The 19,431-nt window shown below is 47.4% G+C and overlaps 1 long non-coding RNA gene across 1 annotated transcript in view; it reads right to left on the reverse strand.

Moving 5' to 3' along the window:
* Window positions 1–8,343: 8,343 nt before the first annotated feature.
* Window positions 8,344–19,431, reverse strand: part of LOC138569225 (uncharacterized) — a 154,635-nt gene continuing 143,547 nt past the window's right edge. Inside the window, exon 2 of the long non-coding RNA XR_011303178.1 lies at window positions 8,344–8,761. This is a non-coding gene — a long non-coding RNA (uncharacterized lncRNA). The remainder of the gene's footprint in view (window positions 8,762–19,431) is intronic.

Below are 19,431 nucleotides of genomic sequence, written 5' to 3' on the forward strand. Positions count from 1 at the left end.
GGAGCATTTTCGTCAGAGGGGAACAAAGGCGGCGTCTCGCCAGAGTGAAGGCCGACAAATCTTGGTATACGGAGATTTGGGCCCCCTCACATTCCACCGGGCCCTTCTTGCGAGCTAGTTCGAGGATCCTGCTTTTCTCGGAGAAATAGTGGAAGCGAACTAAGACGGATCTGGGGCCCCTGGAGGCTGCCCCTGCTCTGTGGGCCCTGTCAATGGTGGGTTCGTTAGTGTTAGTTCCGTCAAAAAGCTCTCTCACCACCGCGTTGACTGCCTTGATAATGTCTGCCTGGGTTTCCCCGTCCTGTTCCGGGAAGCCCAGAAATCGCAGGTTGCAGCGCCTTTCCCTGTTTTCCAAATCGTCCATTTTCAATGAGCATTTTTCTTCTCTCCTCTCAAGTTCAGACAGGCGCATGTCAAATTGCGATTCGAAAATGTCACTCGAAGGTGTGTTGTTCTCCAGCGACTGCACCCTGTCTTCTATGTTGTCAACCTTTTTGTCTAGGGTGTCCAGCCTAAGAGTGATGTCAGCGCGGAATCCTCTAATTTCATCCAACAGGGCCGCCATTCCCCTGGAGACCGAGGTTGCTTCTGTTGTTTCTTGCTGTGTTTGGGCGGCCATTTCAGGGGTTGTATGGGGCTCCAGGGATGGGCGCCGAAACCTCTGCAGCGTTTCCCTCCAGGTCATAGGCCTTCACTGGGCACTCTTGCTCCCCGGTGTCCGCCCCCAAGTAGTTGAGGCCGCCGGGGCCTGCCCGTCTCCTTTGCGTCCCGGGGGGAGCGGGGGCCCCTGGGATATCTGCGGCCAGGGGTGGGAAGGAGGTTCACCCCGTTTATTATTTTTCCTTTTGTTTTTTTTTCCCCCCTTTGCGTTGGGAGCCGTGAGTTTTATTGCCCCCGGTGGGTGCCCAGCCCCGGGGTTGGTCTCCTTACCTCGGGGGGGGGCCTCGCCCACGCCACTCGTGTTCGCCCCGCGCGGGCTTCGCCAGAATCTGCGCACTCCTGGGGGGGTTCCTCGTCCTGTTGCGGCGTCTCCTTCTCCCGCTCCTTGGTCTACCTCCTGGGCCGATCCGCTTCCTCAAGCCGCCGTCGGGTCTCGGCAGGATCCCTCGGCCTCGGACGCCTAGGCCTTTACGAGTCCTCTCTGGGCCCGGGCTCGCAGTTGCTTCCCGCGGAGCCGCAGGGCCGCAGGAGGGAGGGGCTTTGCGCCCTCGAAGTTCGTTGGCTCGGAACTCCGGTTCCGCTCCGCTCCCGGGTCTCAGGTTTGGACCGGGGGTGCCCGGCACCTTCGTACTGGGGGGGGGGGGTGTTGGTGTCTCGCTCCGGGGGTGTCGGGGGGGGCTCGGGTCCCTCGATCAGCGCCCTTGCGGGGAGACGAGCAGAGATGCTTCAACACATCTCGGCGCCCCCTGGTGGATCCTCTCTCTGTTTTCTTACTGTACTATGGACAATATATTCTCCTGTATATTCTCAAGATATAACCTTATATTTGGTAAGTGTTTCTTGTGTAATTTTATCATGTGACCTGTTTATAAAAATATATATTACAAAATAAAATAAAAATTTCTTTGGCTGAATCACTTACTTCTGGATTACAATAACCATACATATTGTCATTCTCTATACTGAGCGCCCTCACATGCGCTTGGTCACCCTCCCCTACTCTCTATACATCTCTTGCCGATCATTAGCTTCATTTCTGAGAAAAGATGTGCCTTCTATAAAGAGAGCCCTTTCCATTTCTGAGCCCTTTTCTCTTATTCATTAATCTCCTTTCCCTATTTCCTTCTTTTATAATGCATCTATTTCTCTATGTATCTCCCTTTGCACTGTTCACCTTTCTTTTCCCGGCTTCTTTCTTTCTCATCTTCCTGTCTTTTCTTTAGTTCCTTCTGTCATGAACTACAGAACACGCCCCTTTTGGACTTCCTGGTCCTTGTCACAATGGGGCGTGCACTCCATAATACTCCCAACATGGTCGTCCAGCATGAAACCCCTTTCTCGCCCCACGCGCCCGACGTAACGTATTCTATTAATAGACCACGACTTCCGCGGCTCCGCGCGTCTCAATGCTATTGTAAAGTAGCGATCCGACGTGTGTCCCGTAGCTCGCAGTGTTGTTTCCTTGTACTTGTCTATCTACCCATTCCTTGCCCCTTCCTTTCCTCCTATTTCCTAGACTCGTGTGCTAGTTGCACCTTTCCTAGTTCCTCGGATTCCTGGATCCGCGTCCCGGAAACTGAACACACTCTGGAGTCGGAAGAGACTCGGGCAGCCTTGTACAAAAGCAGGTCTGTCCGCAAGAAGGCAGCGACCAAGGACTCCAGCAAAGAACGGACCCAGGTGAGAAGGGGGGGGGACTCCTTGACAGTTTGAGGCAGTTTGAGACTGCCACCCGACCAAACTCGATAGTGACATGGAAGCCGCCGTTCAGGACCTGATGCGTCGCATTCAAGAACTATCAACCGAGGTCCAAAATCTAAAGGTGGAAAACGGTGCACTCAAACAATTGGTCCTATCCTGGGATTCGGCCACAAAAGAAAGCGTCTTGTTGGGCGGCATTGTTGACAAATACGATGGGTCGGCAAAAACCCTTTGTGGATTCCTGGATTCATGTTTGGTCCACTTTACATTTAAGCCTTATTCCTTTTCGACTCCCAGGGCTAAGGTGGGTTTCATAATTTCCCACCTTTCTGGGAACGCCTTAACCTGGGCTACACCCCTCGTTAACTCCGGCGATGCCCTCCTAGATGACTATGATGGGTTCATACAGGCCCTTAAAAACATGTTTGATCGCCCTGAGCAAGTCTATAGTGCCCGGAACGTCTGTTAGACTTTCAGCAGGGTTCCCAGGATATGCTCACTTATGTGACCCGATTCAAACAATTGGCCAAGGAAGCTGATTGGTCCTCTGATGCGAGTTTCACCCTGTTCAGGAGAAGACTGAATGATGAGATTAAGGATGAGTTGGCCAGAGTGGCTCGACCAAACTCATTCCAGGCACTAATGTACCTTGTCATGCAAATAGACTTCCGTATCCAGGAAAGAAAGGCTGAAAAGAAGAAATCCAGGGGAAATTCTTCCAAGGTGTCCTTTGAGAGCACTGTCAGAACGGACACAAACCCAGGCTCAGTCACAGAATCAGAACCCATGCAGATAGGAGCCTTCCGTGGACCCATATCCCCACAAGAAAGGATGAGAAGAATTCACACAGGGTTGTGTATGTATTGTGCTTCGGACAAACATCTGGTTAGGGAATGTCCTCTAGCACCCCCCTCGGCGTTCGGGAAACACCAGCTCCCGATCCTAGATGGAGCAGAGCTTCGGGAGAGAGATGTTTGCTCCACATCAATTCCATCCTTGAACTCTACTGGACAAAACAAATTGGTCATACTACAGGCATTTCTATCACCCTCCAAGAGCAAGACCTATCCCATTTTGGCCTTGGTAGACTGTGAAGCTATGGGGATCTTCATTGATCATGATTGGGTTGCTAGTCACCAGATTCCGTACGAGACACAAAGTACCTTGCAGCCGGTGGAAGCCATCGACGGAAGACCCCTCACTTCAGGGCCCATAAGCCTGCAGACCAAGGAGATCCAGCTCTCAATAAATCATTGTCAAGAGCTGATTAGGTTCGACATCATTAAGTCAGCCCACTACCCCATGGTATTGGGTATGCCCTGGTTACAAAGACACAATCCGTATATCAACTGGACAGCAGGATCACTATTCCTAGGCTCAGAGTTTTGTACGTCTCACTATGTATTCCTGGAACCTTCATTAACACCCCCTAAAGAACTGCATAAAGACCAAGAAACACCACTCATGGTTTCCAATATCATACAAGTCCCTGAGGCCTACCAAGGTTACGCTGATGTGCTTTTGACTGCCATAGACCACGCCTTATCCCCAGACAGGCCTGAAGACTGTGCAATAGAAACGGAACCCTCAGCAGTGATTCCCTTCGACAGGATGTTCATCCTTTCTGAACCCGAGAAAAAGGCTCTCAAAGAATACCTGGATACCAACCTTGAAAATGGCACCATAAGACCTTCAAAATCTCGAGCAGGTGCTTCGTTATTCTTTGTTCCCAAAAAGGATAGCCAGGAACACAGACCCTGCCTCGATTATCGTGGCCTAAATCAATGCACCCTCAAAGACTGATACCCACTACCCTTGATTTCGGATATCCTGGAAGCCATAAGAGGCGTAGTAATATTCACCAAGTTGGATCTCCGGGGTGCCTATCATTTGATCCATATCCGGGAAGGAGACGAGTGGAAAACCGCCTTTAGAACACCCTTTGGCCATTACGAATACCTGGTCATGCCCTTTGGACTAGCTAATGCCCCGGCAGTCTTCCAACGTTTTATGGATAGGGTGTTCTCTGACATGTTGTTCCTCTTCGTCATTGTATATCTGGATGACATATTGATCTTTTCCAAGGACCCTCAAAAGCATGAAGAACACGTAAAGGCAGTACTACAAATACTCCGTGAACACCAACTCTTAGCCAAACCCGGAAAATGCTTGTTTCACGCTACCTCTGTTCACTACCTAGGATTTATCCTTAGCCCAGAGGGAATTGGTATGGACCCTTCAAAGGTAAAGGCTATTCTGGCATGGCCTGCTCCCACGTCCGTGAAACAAGTTCAATCCTTCCTGGGGCTTGCCAATTTCTACCGAAAGTTCATATCCACCTTTTCCGAGATTGTTCAACCGATCGTTGCTCTCTTAAAGAAGGACACCCCTTTTATCTGGCCACACAGCAAGACACAGTGTTCCAGCGTTTGAAGACCGAGTTTACACAAGCTCCTATCTTAGCCCAACCCGACATAAGCCGACCATTTCGAGTGGAAACTGATGCCTCCAATTACGCCATAGGAGCAGTGTTGAAACAGAAATTAGAAGATAAGCTGGAACACCCCATTGCTTATCTTTCACAAACACTGACTCCGAGTGAAACACACTACTCCGTCCTGGAAAAGGAATTGTTAGCCATCCGCCAAGCCTTCACTGAATGGCGGCATCTACTTCTGGGAGCTAGACATCCAGTCCAAGCCTGTACGGACCATCGGAATCTTCAGATTCTACAGTCATTGGAATGTAGAAATAGTCGTCAGGCGCGTTGGGCCTACTTTTTTGCCCGGTACCAGTTCCACATTACTCATGTTCCCAGATCACATAACCTGATTGCTGATGCCTTGTCTCAACGTCCTGACTACGTAACCACTGAAGAGAAGGCATATCCTAAGATGTTTCCCCCACGATCTCCGTAGCTCAAGCAGTCAACCTCCTGGAAGAAATCTGAGCGCAAACCCAATCCTCTGAGTTATGGAAGGATATGTCAAGGAAAAATCAATGGAATCTAAGAGCCAAGGAAGGATATTTATTCAAGGACAATGCACTGCTCGTTCCTACACAGAAGAAATTACGACAGAAAATAATAAATCTCTGTCATGACACACTTCACTCCGGGCATCGTGGCATCACCAATACCCTCCCTCTTAGACAGAGACAGTTCTGGTGGCCTAAAATGAAGACTGACGTATAGCAGTACGTCCAAGCTTGTGTTGTCTGTGCTCAAAATAAGCCTAGTAACAGGAGACCAGCGGGTCTTCTACTGCAACCAACACTTCCAACTAGGCCATGGGAATTCATCGGTACAGACTTCATTGTGGAACTACCACCATCGCGAGGATACACTACTATCATAGTTACCATAGACTTGTTCACTCATATGGCTCATTTTACACCCCTCAGTAAACTACCATCCTCCTCCGAACTAGCTGTAATCTTTCTGGAACACATATTCCGCCTGCATGGACTTCCTTCCAAGATCATATCTGATAGAGGACCTCAATACGTCTCACAATTCTGGAAGCATCTCTGTCGAATTCTGGGAATTCAACGTGCCCTTTCTTCAGGGTATCACCCCCAAACCAACGGAGCCACAGAACGTGCGAATCAGACCCTGGAACAGTATCTTCGATGTTTCGTCACCAAGGTCCAGGATGACTGGTCACTCCTGATACCCGTTGCTGAATTCGCCTACAACAACTCTGAACATTCAGTGCTCAAAACCAGTCCTTTTTCTTGTAGTCAAGGGTTCCATCCATCGGTTTTACCCTCTGTTCTTCCTCATTCTACACCGGTACCTACTGTTGACTCCTGGATCGAAACCCTCGTCAACATACACCAGGAGGCCAAGGAATACTTAAGAGAAGGCCAGAACGCAGACCAAGAGATATGCGGATTCCAAAAGAAGACCAGGCCCCTCTTATGCAGTCGGTGACCAAGTATGGTTGTCATCAAAATTACTACCCCGACATCTACGACCAAACAAATTGGCTCCCCGGTACTATGGTCCATTTCCCATCAAGGAAATTATTAACCCCGTCTCATACCGGATCAAACTACCAGACTCCTGGAAGAAAATACATCCAGTTTTTCATACCTCCTTATTGAAACCCTACATTCCATCCTCCCGGAAATCCCGTAGACCTCCTCCTCTGCTGGTCGACAACCAACTGGAATATGAGGTATCACGGATTTGCGATTCCAGGTATAAACAGGGCCAGCTTCAATGCCTCGTTGAATGGAAAGGATACCCTCCTGGTGAGAGAAACTGGGACCCTATTTCTAATATCAAGGCCCCTTGGTTACTCAGAGGATTTCACCTCATACACCCGGGCAAACCTGGAGGAAAGGGTCTTCGGAGGAGGTATGCTGCCATGAACTACAGAACACGTCCCTTTTGGACTTCCTGGTCCTTGTCACATCGGGGCGTGCACTCCATAATACTCCCAACATGGTCGTCCAGCGTGAAACCCCTTTCTCGCTCCACACGCTGGACGTAACGTATTCTATCAATAGACTGCGGCTCCGCGCGACTCAATGCTATTGCAAAGTAGCGATCTGACGTGTGTCCCGTAGCTAAAGGTATTGTTTCCTTGTACCTGTCTATCTACCCACTCCTTGCCCCTTCCTTTCCTCCTATTTCCTGGACTCGTGTGCTAGTTGCACCTTTCCTAGTTCCTCATATTCCCGGATCTGCGTCCCGGAAACTGAACACACTCTGGAGTCGGAAGAGACTCGGGCAACCTTGTTCAAAACCAGGTCCGTCCGCAAGAAGGCAGCGACAAAGGACTCCAGAAAAGAACGGACCCAGGTGAGAAGGGGGGAACTCCTTGACACCTTCTTCTTAGAGGTGATGTCCTTTCAGTGATATCACCCTCTTTTTTAGAGTTACCTTATCTTACTCTAACAATCCATTTTCATCTCTCCATACCACCTTCTTTCTAAAAAGCAGTGCCATTATAACTGAGTGGCTACACTTCCATAGCATTTTATACCTCACAGGAAAGAGGTCTAAGTGTTGGGCTGGTAAGAGTTTTGTGTAGAGGTTGAAACGAAAAAAGCACTGTCTTGAATTTTTGTCTGAAGGATTATAATGCTTTAGTTACTTACCAATAATGTTCATTATGAGTAACACATCCAGGGTGGTTGCTAGGTCTGGAAAAGATCCGGGGCTACACCAATGGTGGGATTTTCAGGACACGGGGTTAGCTAGCCTTTTGGTTGTAGACTCTGAGATTCTATCCGGTGCTACAACCAAAAGACCAGGGGCTATAGCCCCCTAAACCCCCTTCTAACAACGCCTCTGCTTGTCAAAGTCCTTGATCTGTGAGGGTGAACCAATATCTAAAAGATCAACAACTCGGCTTGTTCTTTAAAATGGATTAATGCTTCCCCCTGACCGCAGTTAACTTAGAACAGGTCAAAGATTGCTAAGAGCCTGCTTAATGTACCCAGGCAACACCAATATCTGTTAAAGACATATGGGCCTCATCACAATTTTGGCCTGAGCCCTTAAATGCGGTGGTAACGGTATTACCGTCGCATTTAAGGGCTGGCCAAATCACGAGTTGAGCGGAAAATGATTTTCAGTGGCTGTTTTCATTACCGCCGGCGGTAAGAGTGCTCCCAACCCATGGACCCAATGGGAATGGGGATTTATGGCCCCCGCAACTCGTGATCTGATGCAAATTGCGCAGGCTCGAGTTGCGGTACTGCCGGGATACCGCCCAACTCATGATGAGGCCACATTTCTAAATATCAGTGTGGTGCTTGGACGAGAGCCCCCAAATTCACTAAGACATCCAGCATAGATGACAGACAACTATGTGAATCTTGCTTTCACATTGAAGGATAACTGAGAATCCGAGCATCAGTGTGCTGAGCTGTGTAGGAAGAGCAGTTTCTCAGACCAGATAAGAATAAAGATTTTCCATAATAACTTGTTAGAAAGTCTTAATTTTATTAAAGACACAGAGGCGAGCATTATGCTTCTCTTCCTTTATTATTACATAAAAGGGAAAAGCTCAGCAGCAAGATATTTTTGCACACCTCACATAATAACCTGCTCATAATGCAGGTGCGACAAACATATAATAAACAAACATTAAACAAACACTAAAACACTACTAAATGAAATCCAGGTCCATCATAGTTCCTTAAGTTGAAACCGAAACTACATTTTCCATGATGCTCCCCGAAGATCATCTAGTATGCATGACCATGTGTCCTTATTCCTCCAATGGACGTGCATGTATCTCCATAAACAGTCCTGAACAAGAAGTAACTTCCTCTTTCGAGGCTGCAAACTTGGTTGTCTGTTCGTAACAAGTAGAAAACCCAACTGCGGTCAACCAGAAGATGAGGCGTCGAACAGTTGATTAGCCGGACTTGTCTGTAGATGCTGTCAAGAAAAACAAACACAGAATTATAATTACTTCCTGCGAAAGGTAACCCTAGTTCCCTTGCAGGGTGTAAAGGAAAAGATTATTGCATTAGAATATGACTATGCATGAAACCTCATTAAACAACAGTCTGTCGCGATGCTTAATAAATACTGTAGCGCGATGCGCGACCCTTTTCCTTCACTGGGTGGGATAATGCTCGCCTCTGTGTCTTTAATAGAATTAACACTTTCTAGTAAGTTATTATGGAATATCTTTATTCTATGTCAAGACCGGAGGCTCCTGTTATGCTAGTTCAAAGCTTACTTACCACAATCGAAGCAGGCTACTCAACCGGTTTCAGGTAGAATTCTTTGAATATTGAATCTCCTGCCCAATCTGCCATTCTCATGATGTCCTCTAAGCGAACACCAACCTGGAAGGCTTTGGAAGCCTTGGCTCCTCTTACGGAATGGGCGCCAAATTGGAGAGTGTCTATCCCTGCTTGAGCTATAGTCCAGCGCAACCAGCATGCTAAAGTAGGAGCTGATACCGCTCTGTGAGGCTTACGAATGGCTATCAGAAGCTGACCATTGGGCGAGGTTCTGAGTGAAGCTGTCACTTTTTCGTAGGTTTTCAGACATTGAACCAGACAAAGTTTGGGCTGCTCCCTAAAGGCTGGGTAGGAAATCAGCTTTGAGTCGCACTTGGTCCTTCTTCCTATGTGAAAAACAATACCGTCTGGAGTAAAAGACCTGCCCGCTAGGTCCAGAGCTCTAACGTCCGAAACGCTCCTGCAAGAAACCAGACATAGCAAGGTAGTGAGCTTGCTCGAGAGAGCTGTACGTGATAGCTTCTCGTTAGATGGCCAAGAAAGAAAAAGATTAAGTACTCTGTTGACGTCCCACAGTTTATCATAACGGGCTGGAGGTGGAACTGTAAGCCGGACACCTTTAAGCAATCTGCAAACGAGGTGATGCTCTCCGGCTGGAGCCCCTTGTATGGGTTTGTGACCCGCAGAAATTGAAGAGCGATATGCATTCACTGTTCTGTACGCTAGCCCTCTTTCCACTAAAGAGGCTAAGAAATTGAGAATTTCCTCTAAAGGTGCCGAAACTGGGTTGAGACCCTGATCCTGACACCAGATTCTCCAAGCATTCCAGGAATTGGAATATCTCTTGAGTGTTGCGGGGGCCCAGCTCTCCTCAATAAGGTGGACTGCCTTGAGGGACATGCCTCCATCTCGCACTGAAATCCTCCAAGCCGCTAGAGTCAGCGACCCAGAGAGGAGCAGAGGGTGAGGTTGGTTCCACGGATCCAATAGAAGATCTGGAATTTGGGGTAGAAGGATTGGAGAATCCATAGAAATTCCAGAAGAACTGGATACCAAGTCTGAGAAGTCCATACTGGGGCTACGAGAACTAGCTCTGTTTGTTCCTGACGGGCCCTTGCCAGGGTCCTCGCTATCATTGAAAAGGGTGGAAAAGCGTAGTGGACCCCTTGCATCCACGGTTGTAGGAACGCATCCGTTGCGGAGGCTGCTGGGTCGGGTCTCCAGCTGTAGAACACTGGAAGCTGTGTGTTGAGACGGGAGGCAAACAGATCTTTGGACATTGGACCCCAGATCTGCTGTAAGCTGTCATGACCACTGGGGTTCCGCTGAAAAGGGCTTCCAAGGTTTCCTGGTTAGTTGCATAACATCCTGGTCAAGGGGTAGATAGGACGTTGTGGGCTATTCTGAATTGAACACTTCCTCCTCGCCCAACATGGCCGCCTGGTGGTATTCTTTGTATTTGGCTGTGCGGTCTAGTTTCAGTCACTCCCTGAGTATTTAAGCCCCTCCCCTTTGTTTTGCTGCGCTTCGCGTCTTTTCTGCTGTTGCAGTGACGCTTACCGCAGTTCAGACACCTGAGAAGATTACCTCAGCACCTTCCACCGAACATTTCTAGTTTTAATTTCCCAGTTCAGTTTCTGCCGTTTCCTTCATAGCTCCATAGTATTTTGCTGACCCTTGTCGCTTTACCTTCCTGGAACACCTGGTGCTTGTGAGGTCGGATGTTGTCATGAGAGAAAATTGTTTGTGACGTTCTCTCATCTGCCTAAGCGTACCACAAGTAGCATTTTGAACTACTTTACATTTGCGGTCTGTGAGCACTTTGTGTGTTCGCCGAGTTAAAATTGCCTCAGAGTTCTGAGTGTTTGTGTTGCTCGATATTAATTGGGCTTCTGTGGAGTTTCAGCGCCGCAATGTAGTTCCTGTGTTCAAAACTAGGTGCGCATGTTTCTTATCACTTTTCTGTCAGCTTGTGAAGAGAAAAGTGGGCGCCCATTGTTAAACAACTCATATGGGTTAGCGTGGTACTTCACTTCATTCCGTGTATATTAGGATTCAGAGTTTCATCACTAATATCCATGTTTAGAGAATAGCGTGTTTCAGTTACTCGTTAGTGAGCAAGGAAGTGAATTACTTTTTCTCACTAGGTGGTCATACTAATTGCAACTGCAAGTTATTGGTTGTATTGTTGTTCCTTCTCCAGGCAGAAGCGAGTTGTTGAATAAAAGGGACGGCACGCACTTATTTCATATAGTATTTTCTCCTGGTTGTGTTTCCCAGCTTAGCAACCCATTGCTGGGTAGGGGAATTTTTTGGAAAGTTTACGGCTCTCATTTTGTCCATTCCTGTAATAATCTTCCTAGTAGGTAGCTTACACTCTGCCACTCTTCAGTCAATTCCCCATCTACAGAACATGCACCCCTGCGCCGAAGCAGGATGGAGAGCCCACCATCTCATAACCTAAGGTAAATTGGGTGACATAGTTATAAGAAGAGCTAATAGGAAACTACAGTTAAATTTCCCTTTTAACTTTTGGGATTCATGCTAATCAGCTCCCTCTGTGTTTCCTTAGATTCCTGTGGTATTGAAGAAAGGTCTAAGTAGAGAGAGTGAGAGAAAACAACGCACCCTGAGAAGAGTGGTTGTAATCATTTTAAGTGGTGTTCCCGCGGAGTCTAAGGTAAGCGTTACATAAGTGGAGGAAAACCACCCTGTTAAGCGTCCAGTCGCTGGAATCGGCGTAATGGCGAGAATGCCAGTCCGCTATCACGTTCCGGAGATCCGGAAGATATTCCACTGTGACTGAAATTCGATGATCCAGGCAGAAATGCCAAAAATCCATGGCTAGTTCTGCTATGGGACGTGATCTGTTACCGCCCAGATGATTGATGTATCTCACTGCGGATATGTTGTCCATCTTCAGTAAGATACAGCAGCTCACTTTGTTCCTGGCAAAGGAGCGAACTGCGAAAGAGCCCGCAAGAAGCTCTAGGCAGTTTATGTGCATTTCCAATTCCTGTGGAGACCAGGTCCCCCCTGTGGTTACTGAGCCACACCTCGCTCCCCAACTAGAACGACTGGCGTCTGACTCGATGATGATATCCGGGGTGGCACTGAAGATTACTCTGCCATGTGTGTGAGCCACCAATTGAGCTCTGAGGGGACAGAGTCAGGCGTTGGGAATAAAACACTGCATCTCAGATGTTGGCCCTTGAGTCTTTGTAGTTCTCGGTAATAAAGGGGACCCGGAAATATCGCTTGGATAGATGAGGATAGAAGTCCTATCACCCTTGCTAATTCCCGAAGAGAGATAAGGTCCCCCTGCAAGAGCCTGCTAATCTCCCGTTTGGTAGAGTGTACCTTGGCAGCTTGGAGACAAAGCTACGCCTCCCGAGTGTCTACTACAAAACCCAGAAACTCTAGGTTTCTGGTAGGACAAAGCACTGACTTCTCCCAATTGCTGAGAAAGCTGAGATTGTGTAGCAGATCTACAGTTAGCCTGGCCGGCTCTTGCAACAACTCCTGAGATTGCACCATAAGTATAATGTCGTCCAGGTAGATCATTAGACGGACGCCTTGTTCTCTGAGACGAGCCATAACTGGTCTTAACAGCTTGGTAAAGGCCCAAGGTGCTGAATAGAGCCCGAAGGGAAGACTCGTGAACTCCCAATCTTGAAGATCCCAAGAGAACCCCAAGTAACTCACGTGCGCTTGATGAATGGGCACTGCGAGATAGGCATCTTTCAAGTCTAGACGCATGAGAGAATCGTTTGGCCTCGGGATGTCTGAGCATGTGAATGCTGTCAATCTTGAAATGAGGGTAGACTATAAACTCGTTGAGCGCTCTCAGGTTTATTACAGGCCTTATTTTTTCTTTTCTGCGCACTAGAAAAATTGGGCTGAAGAAACCGCCCGGAGTTGAGCAGGGGCAAATTGCTTTCTTCTGATATAGGCTGTGAATCTCGCTGTCTAGCGCCCTCCGATCTATTTCGGACATAATTATGGGGATAGGTCGACTGTCCTGAAAGGGCTGCGCAAAAAATTCTAGCCGAAGTCCGCACGCTGCGTCCCTGACCCAGGCGTCCTCTGATAAGCCATCCCAAGCGGGTGTAAAGGACCTTAGCCTCTCCCCAATGGGTGTATGCGTATCTGGCGCTGGTAAGTGCAGATTGACTTGCTGGTTGCTGATGGGTTGTGTTCTTATAGGCTCTCCTCCAGGATCGCCCTCTGCCTCGTCCTCTAGACGGGAAGAAGGTATTGGTGCGCTCTTGCCAAGCATAGTGTTGCTCCCTTTGATGGTGAGGTCTTCTGTGAAAGGCATAACGGCCGGAAGAGCGACCTCGACCGGCCCTGGAAAAATAAATTGATGCAAAAACCCTCTTGATGGAGGTTTGGGCTTTGTCTAGAGCGGTAAAGGTACCGACAAATTTAGCCATTTCCTTGACAAAAGGATCTCCAAAGAGCAATCCCTGAGCGGCTGCACCAGACTCTGTGTTTGCCAGCTCAGTCAGCTTCGAATCGATCTTGTAGAGGATGCCCTTCCGACGTTCTGCGGAAATAGCGCTGTTTGCGTTCCCTAAGACAGTGGGGTTGTAACGGTATACTGGTATACCGGTATAAACACTGTTGTCAATTTCATTTTGCTTCAATTACCGTTACCTTGTTTGTAACAGAGTGAATACACTTCAATTAATGCATTGCAAAAATAGGGCTGGGCTGGCTGTGTGTTTGTTTTTCACTGACCCTGGGGGACTGGAGGAGGTGGAGTTTGCCCGGGCCCAGGCTGGGCTGGCTTCAGCAAGCCTGTCTTTGTTTTCTATGTGTACTGCAGTGCACTTCAATGAATGCATTGAAAATAGGGCTGGGATGGCTGTGTTGTTCACTGAACCTGGGGGACTGGAGAAGGTGGAGTTTGCCCGGGCCCATGCTGGGCTGGGCTGGCTACAGCAAGCCTGGGAGTGGAGGAGGTGGAGTTTGCCCAGGCCCAGACTGGGCTGGGCTGGCTTCAGTGAGCCTGGACTCCCTGGAGGAGGTGGAGTTTGCCCAGGCCCAAGCTGGGCTGGCCTTAGCAGCCTGGGAGTGAAGGAGGTGGAGTTTGCCCAGGCTCAGGCTGGGCTGGCCTTAGCAGCCTGGGAGTGAAGGAGGTGGTGTTTGCAGGGCCCAGGCCGGAACATTCCTGAATCATGCACGTGTCACTGTCAGACAATTGAGGCTCCATATCCTGCTGTCACACTTCCAAACTCTACATGCTGTGACTGCCTGTGCCACAGATTTCAAAGGTTCCAGGAAGGTAAGCAGCCCCCACACCAGGACCGCTACGTCAGGGTTCCATTTGATTCCTCTTTGTCTTGTCATAGATCGGTTACACACAGGAAGAAACATTCCCGAAACCCCAGTAGGTTTAACAGTTTACATTTGAATATGGGATTCTCATTAAACCCTCGGAGCCCCGGTAAGTCCCCGTTTACGCATCCCTTCAGAGAACGCTATGGGTTGCCTTGGAAACGCTGGCGCCCTTTGCATTCACGTAAGCTTTCAAGCCTACGGTGGTGCGTTGTGCGTGCGGTCAGCTGATCTGTATTTAAATCCCGCCCCGCTGCACGGCGCTGCTTCTGAATTTGTAATTTCAAAGCTACGTATCATGTTACCTTGTTTTCAAGCTCTTTGATCCCCTGGTCTGCTCTGTGACCTCCCTTGCCTCGTTCTTTGTCATTGCTTACTTGGTATCTTTTGTTGACTCAGAACGTCCACGGACTGCCTTCGCCTCATCCCTTCACGTCTTACCTGCTTGTTGCCAAACTCGGAACGTCCACGGACTGCCTGCGCCACATCCCTTCACTTCTTACCTGCTTGTTGCCAAGCCGGAATGTCCAAGGACTGCATTAGTCTCATCCCTCACGTCTTACCTGCTTGTTGCCAAACAGGAACGTGTATTGGACTGGATTCGTCTCATCTCTCACGTCTTACCTGCTAGCTGCCAAACCGGAACGTCTATTGCACTGCTTCAACTCCAACCATCGTCGCGTCTTCCTTCTTTTTCGGCTCAGAGACTCTAAGGAACTTAAAGGACATTAGCGAAACGGCGCAAGGATGAAAGGACATTAGCGCAACTGCGCAATGATCAAAGACTTCTTTAGGCATCCCCGTGCCAGCGGGAATAGGAAACAAGACTTTTTTGTTCCCAGGACTAGCACTTCATTACAACAATTTCCTCTTCAGAATTCATCCAGAACAATCATTGGTAAGCTCACAACTGCCTGGTTCTTCCTTTCTTCTTACTATCCTGTACTCATGGTAATAGCCACCTCTCTTGTTTCAGGATACTCACCAATCTAGCTTGGAACTTATCAGTCCCAGTCTACATTTCTTGCTTGTGAGTATCTGCTCATCACCTTGCTTAGTTATTTTGTTGTCTTGAGTCATATTTTAATACTTGGTTACTTTCTCTTGCAGCCAGCTGTCTGGGTACCAGGGTGTACCAATATTTTCGGGCAATACTCACCTCAATCTGTCCTTTTGTACTCTTGAGGGGTATATTGTCAGAAAGACTCAATTGCATCACGACATGTCAAGCCACCACTGCTGGATTTAGTCCTTGGGCCCTAAGACGCTATCCTCTTTTTCTTCCCTGCCTTCTCATGGCCTTCTTCACTCTGTCCTGCTTCTCCCCCTTGTTCAAATCTAGTGCCGTATGATTAATGCCCCCTTAATACGTGTGATGGCTACTTAAATGTGTTGTTATTATCTATCTACTATCATTTGAAGTTCTATATTTTTAAACAATTGAACCCATTTGGGTGCATCACGTAAGGAAATTTGGCTGTCACGCTAAGTTGTCAGCACCAGCTCGTAACAAACTGTCCCGAGCTGCACGCTCCATAGACTGATAATGAAGGACGTGTTGCTTAATGAGAGGGCTTAAATAGAGGAGGGTTCTACTAGTGCTGCGGGAGAAAAAAGAATGGCATTGCAGTTGGAAGCATGAGAAGGGGTGTGTGATAGTGTCCCAAACTGAGCTAAAGGAGATGTGCCTCAGAAGTTGCAATTAAGTGGAACGAGGGTGGACTTCCTACTTTAGGGTTCATACATTCATTGTCAGGTTCTGAGACCTGTTGTCTGTACACCATGCAGTGGTCGAAGTGTGCAGGAGCAGTGCTCCCATGCTTTTCTTTTTTGCATTTCACTGTCCTATACTTTTATTTTATAAAGACACCGCTCCGGAATGGTTTCTTTTTTAAATAAAAGTATAGGAACTATAAGGAAGTCTGCGCCTGCGGTCTGACCCGGGTAAGGGTTGTGATGTCTCAGCTGTGCCTGTGCTTTTCTTCATTAAATGCATGCGACCACTAAGGGCGCAGGTCGTGTTGGAGTAGTAAATCACTCACTTTATGTGCCCGAGTTTCCCTTCAATGAAGTCTGCAGAGTGACACAGAACGCTCTTAAGATTCTGCTGCTAGTGTGCGATTTCAGCACACCCGAGGGCACCTCACACTTAAAGGTAAGCTTGCCTTATAATTAACCAGTCGTTTCATCCCTGGGCCTGGGCAAGTTCTATGGCAATTTGTCAGCAAACGTACAAATGTTCATTTTTATTTTTTCATTTCATTACTGTTGTGGGTACCACATGGCATATGAACAGAGATCTTTGCATTGCCAATGCCAATACAACGGTCATGAAATATAAAAGTTAAAAGCTCAGTTTACATGTGTTTTTTTTTCCATTCCTTGAAAACCCTTGTTTCAATTCAGTTGTGTTGCTGTGGAGGGCGGGAGCGGTGCTCCTATACTTTAACTGTTCCTATACTTTTATTTTATAAAGAAACCGCTCCGGAATGGTTAAATAAAAGTATAGGAACTATTAGAAAGTCTGTGTCTGCCGTCTGACCGGGGTAAAGGTTGTGATGTCTCAACTGTGCCTGTGCTTTTCTTCATTAAATGCATGCGACCACTAAGGGCGCAGGTCGTTTTGGAGTAAAGCACTCACTTTATGTGCCCGAGTTTCCCTTCAGTGAAGTCTGCAGAGTGACAAAGAACGCTCTTAAGATTCTGCTGCTAGTGTACGATTTCAGCACACTCTAGGGCACCTCACACTTAAAAGGTAAGCGTGCCTTATAATTAACCAGTCGTTTCATCCCTGGACCTGGCCAACTTCTATGGCAATCTGTCAGCAAACGCACAAATGTTAATTTTTATTTTTGCATTTCATTACCGTTGGGTACCACATGGCATATAAACAGATATCTTTGCATTGCCAATGCCAATACAACGGTCATGAAAAACAAAAGTTAAAAGCTCAGTTTACATGTGTTTTTTTTCCATTCCTTGAAAACCTGTGTTTCAATTCAGTTGTGTTGCTGTGGTGGGCGGGAGCGGTGCTCCTATACTTTATTTTAAACGTTTTACTTTTCCTATACTTTTATTTTAAAAAGAAACCATTCCAGAATGGTTTCATCTTAAAATAAAAGTGTAGGTAGAAGTTGAAATTTGCACCTCAATGCATGAATGCACTGCACTCAACATTCCCCTAAACAGCAGGTGTCTTGTTTGGGGTTTTGAATTGCGTGTGGGAGGGAGCAGGACGATGGAGTTTGGGGGAGCGTGGTCAAGTCAGCAGGAAGCATAGCTCCACTACTTCTTTTCGCACACTTCGACCACTGATCCATCGTCCCTTACTGGTCTCTTGGGAATGGTTTTCGTTTAGATACCTGTATTTATATAAGTGATTTGTTTTTGAATGAGCATCGTGGTCACTTTTGGTGGTTAAGTGATTGCCGTGAGTGGCCTTGCAAGGCAGTCACAAGCCTATGCAATAAATAGTACGTTCTAATTTCAATTATGTTGTATGACAAAAAGTGCTGTAGTCCAGTGTGTGGCCAGGCACTACTCCTCGGTCTCTAATGGCAGAATGCAGTTGCTGGTGCTAGGCAGTACTTTGCACCCTCGGGGACTAGGGCCATGTAGGATTCCCTGTTGTGCGTTTGCTGGTGCCTGGGACAAAGTCCCTGGTGCCTTTCCCCTGATGACAGGGAAAACTCGAAAACATGATTCTCTTATCAGGTAAACCTGCCTCCCTTTGCCCAAACTATGTAATTTGTTAGTCCCTTTTGCAGCTTATGGGGGGCTGTACCACTATAATCGGGCAAACACGATATTGCTCTGGTCTTTGCATGGTAGGATAATTTGCTAATTATTCTCCTGTTTGATTACCAAATTCCTTGCAGAACTGTTGGTGTCTACGCTTTTTAGGACCATCTATTTCAAGCAGTACTTTTAGATAACAATAGCATTTAATAAAACTTATTTTTCTGTTTGCAGCCTCAGATCAACAGGTATTATTACTGAACTCATTGTCACCTTTACAAAACGCAATGCTTCTTGGTTAAGTGGAAATGTATTTATGTATTTTAGGAGTTAATTGTAATGCATACTGTACCACATATGATGTTGTAAGAAAAGGTCATCATTTACAGGTGGTTAGAATCTTACTTGATGCTGGACTGGTCCTCTATCCCCTATCCTTCAGTTACTATCCTGGGTGTGGGAGGCTTTAGTCGAAGGCTAGTTTTTAGAGGTTTTCTGCTACAGATAGTTTGGATCGTTGAGGCTGTTTCATACACTTGGCCCTTGAGGCAGCAACCTTGTTTGAGTAGCTTGAGGCATCTGATTTCTCAGGCGTGTGTTTGCTGATCGGTTTCTGGCTGTTTTTTTAGAGGGGGGTGAAAGGGATACATTCTGTAGGGGGTGAAGGGGATAGATTCTGTTGGTAATGTTGTCCCTTTCTCCTGTAGGCCTTGTCTACGGTTCAGTATGTCTTGAATTTGATTCTTCACTGACTGCACTGGGAGCCAGATGAGGGCTTTGAGGGATGGTTTCAATTGGTCCCGTTTTCCGATACTCTGGCACATTTCGGCAGCCTGATTTTTCAACTTACTGACGAGTTTCTTTGGGAGTCCTGTGTAGAGAATGTTCAAGTAGTCTGTTTGTGCCATCACCAAGGCTCTCATCAATTAGTAGTTTGAAGAGTTTTCCTGACTAGGCACAGTTGGTAGCTGGTCAGTCTGAGAAAAGTGTTAAAAATGAGTCCTTGGTTTATCTCTGGCTTATATGGGTCTGTGGCGTGCGCATTAGTTGTTCACACATTTGTGTGATGCATGCTTACATCCGAGGGTGCACACATATGCGTGTGTCTGTATAGTGATGGGCCCAACCAGTATTTAAAAAAAAGGTCCTCCACATGTCAAGATTGTAGTGAGGGAAGGGAACATGTTTGGGAGGGGAAGGTTATAAGGACCAGGACACACTCACTCATTCGGCAAGGTCTAAAATGTACTCTGCCTAATTATTCTTTTCTAGCCT

Source organism: Ambystoma mexicanum, chromosome 2q (assembly GCF_040938575.1).
Source record: "Ambystoma mexicanum isolate Mex_15411 chromosome 2q, UKY_AmexF1_1, whole genome shotgun sequence".
In the NCBI taxonomy this organism is placed as follows: domain Eukaryota; kingdom Metazoa; phylum Chordata; class Amphibia; order Caudata; family Ambystomatidae; genus Ambystoma; species Ambystoma mexicanum.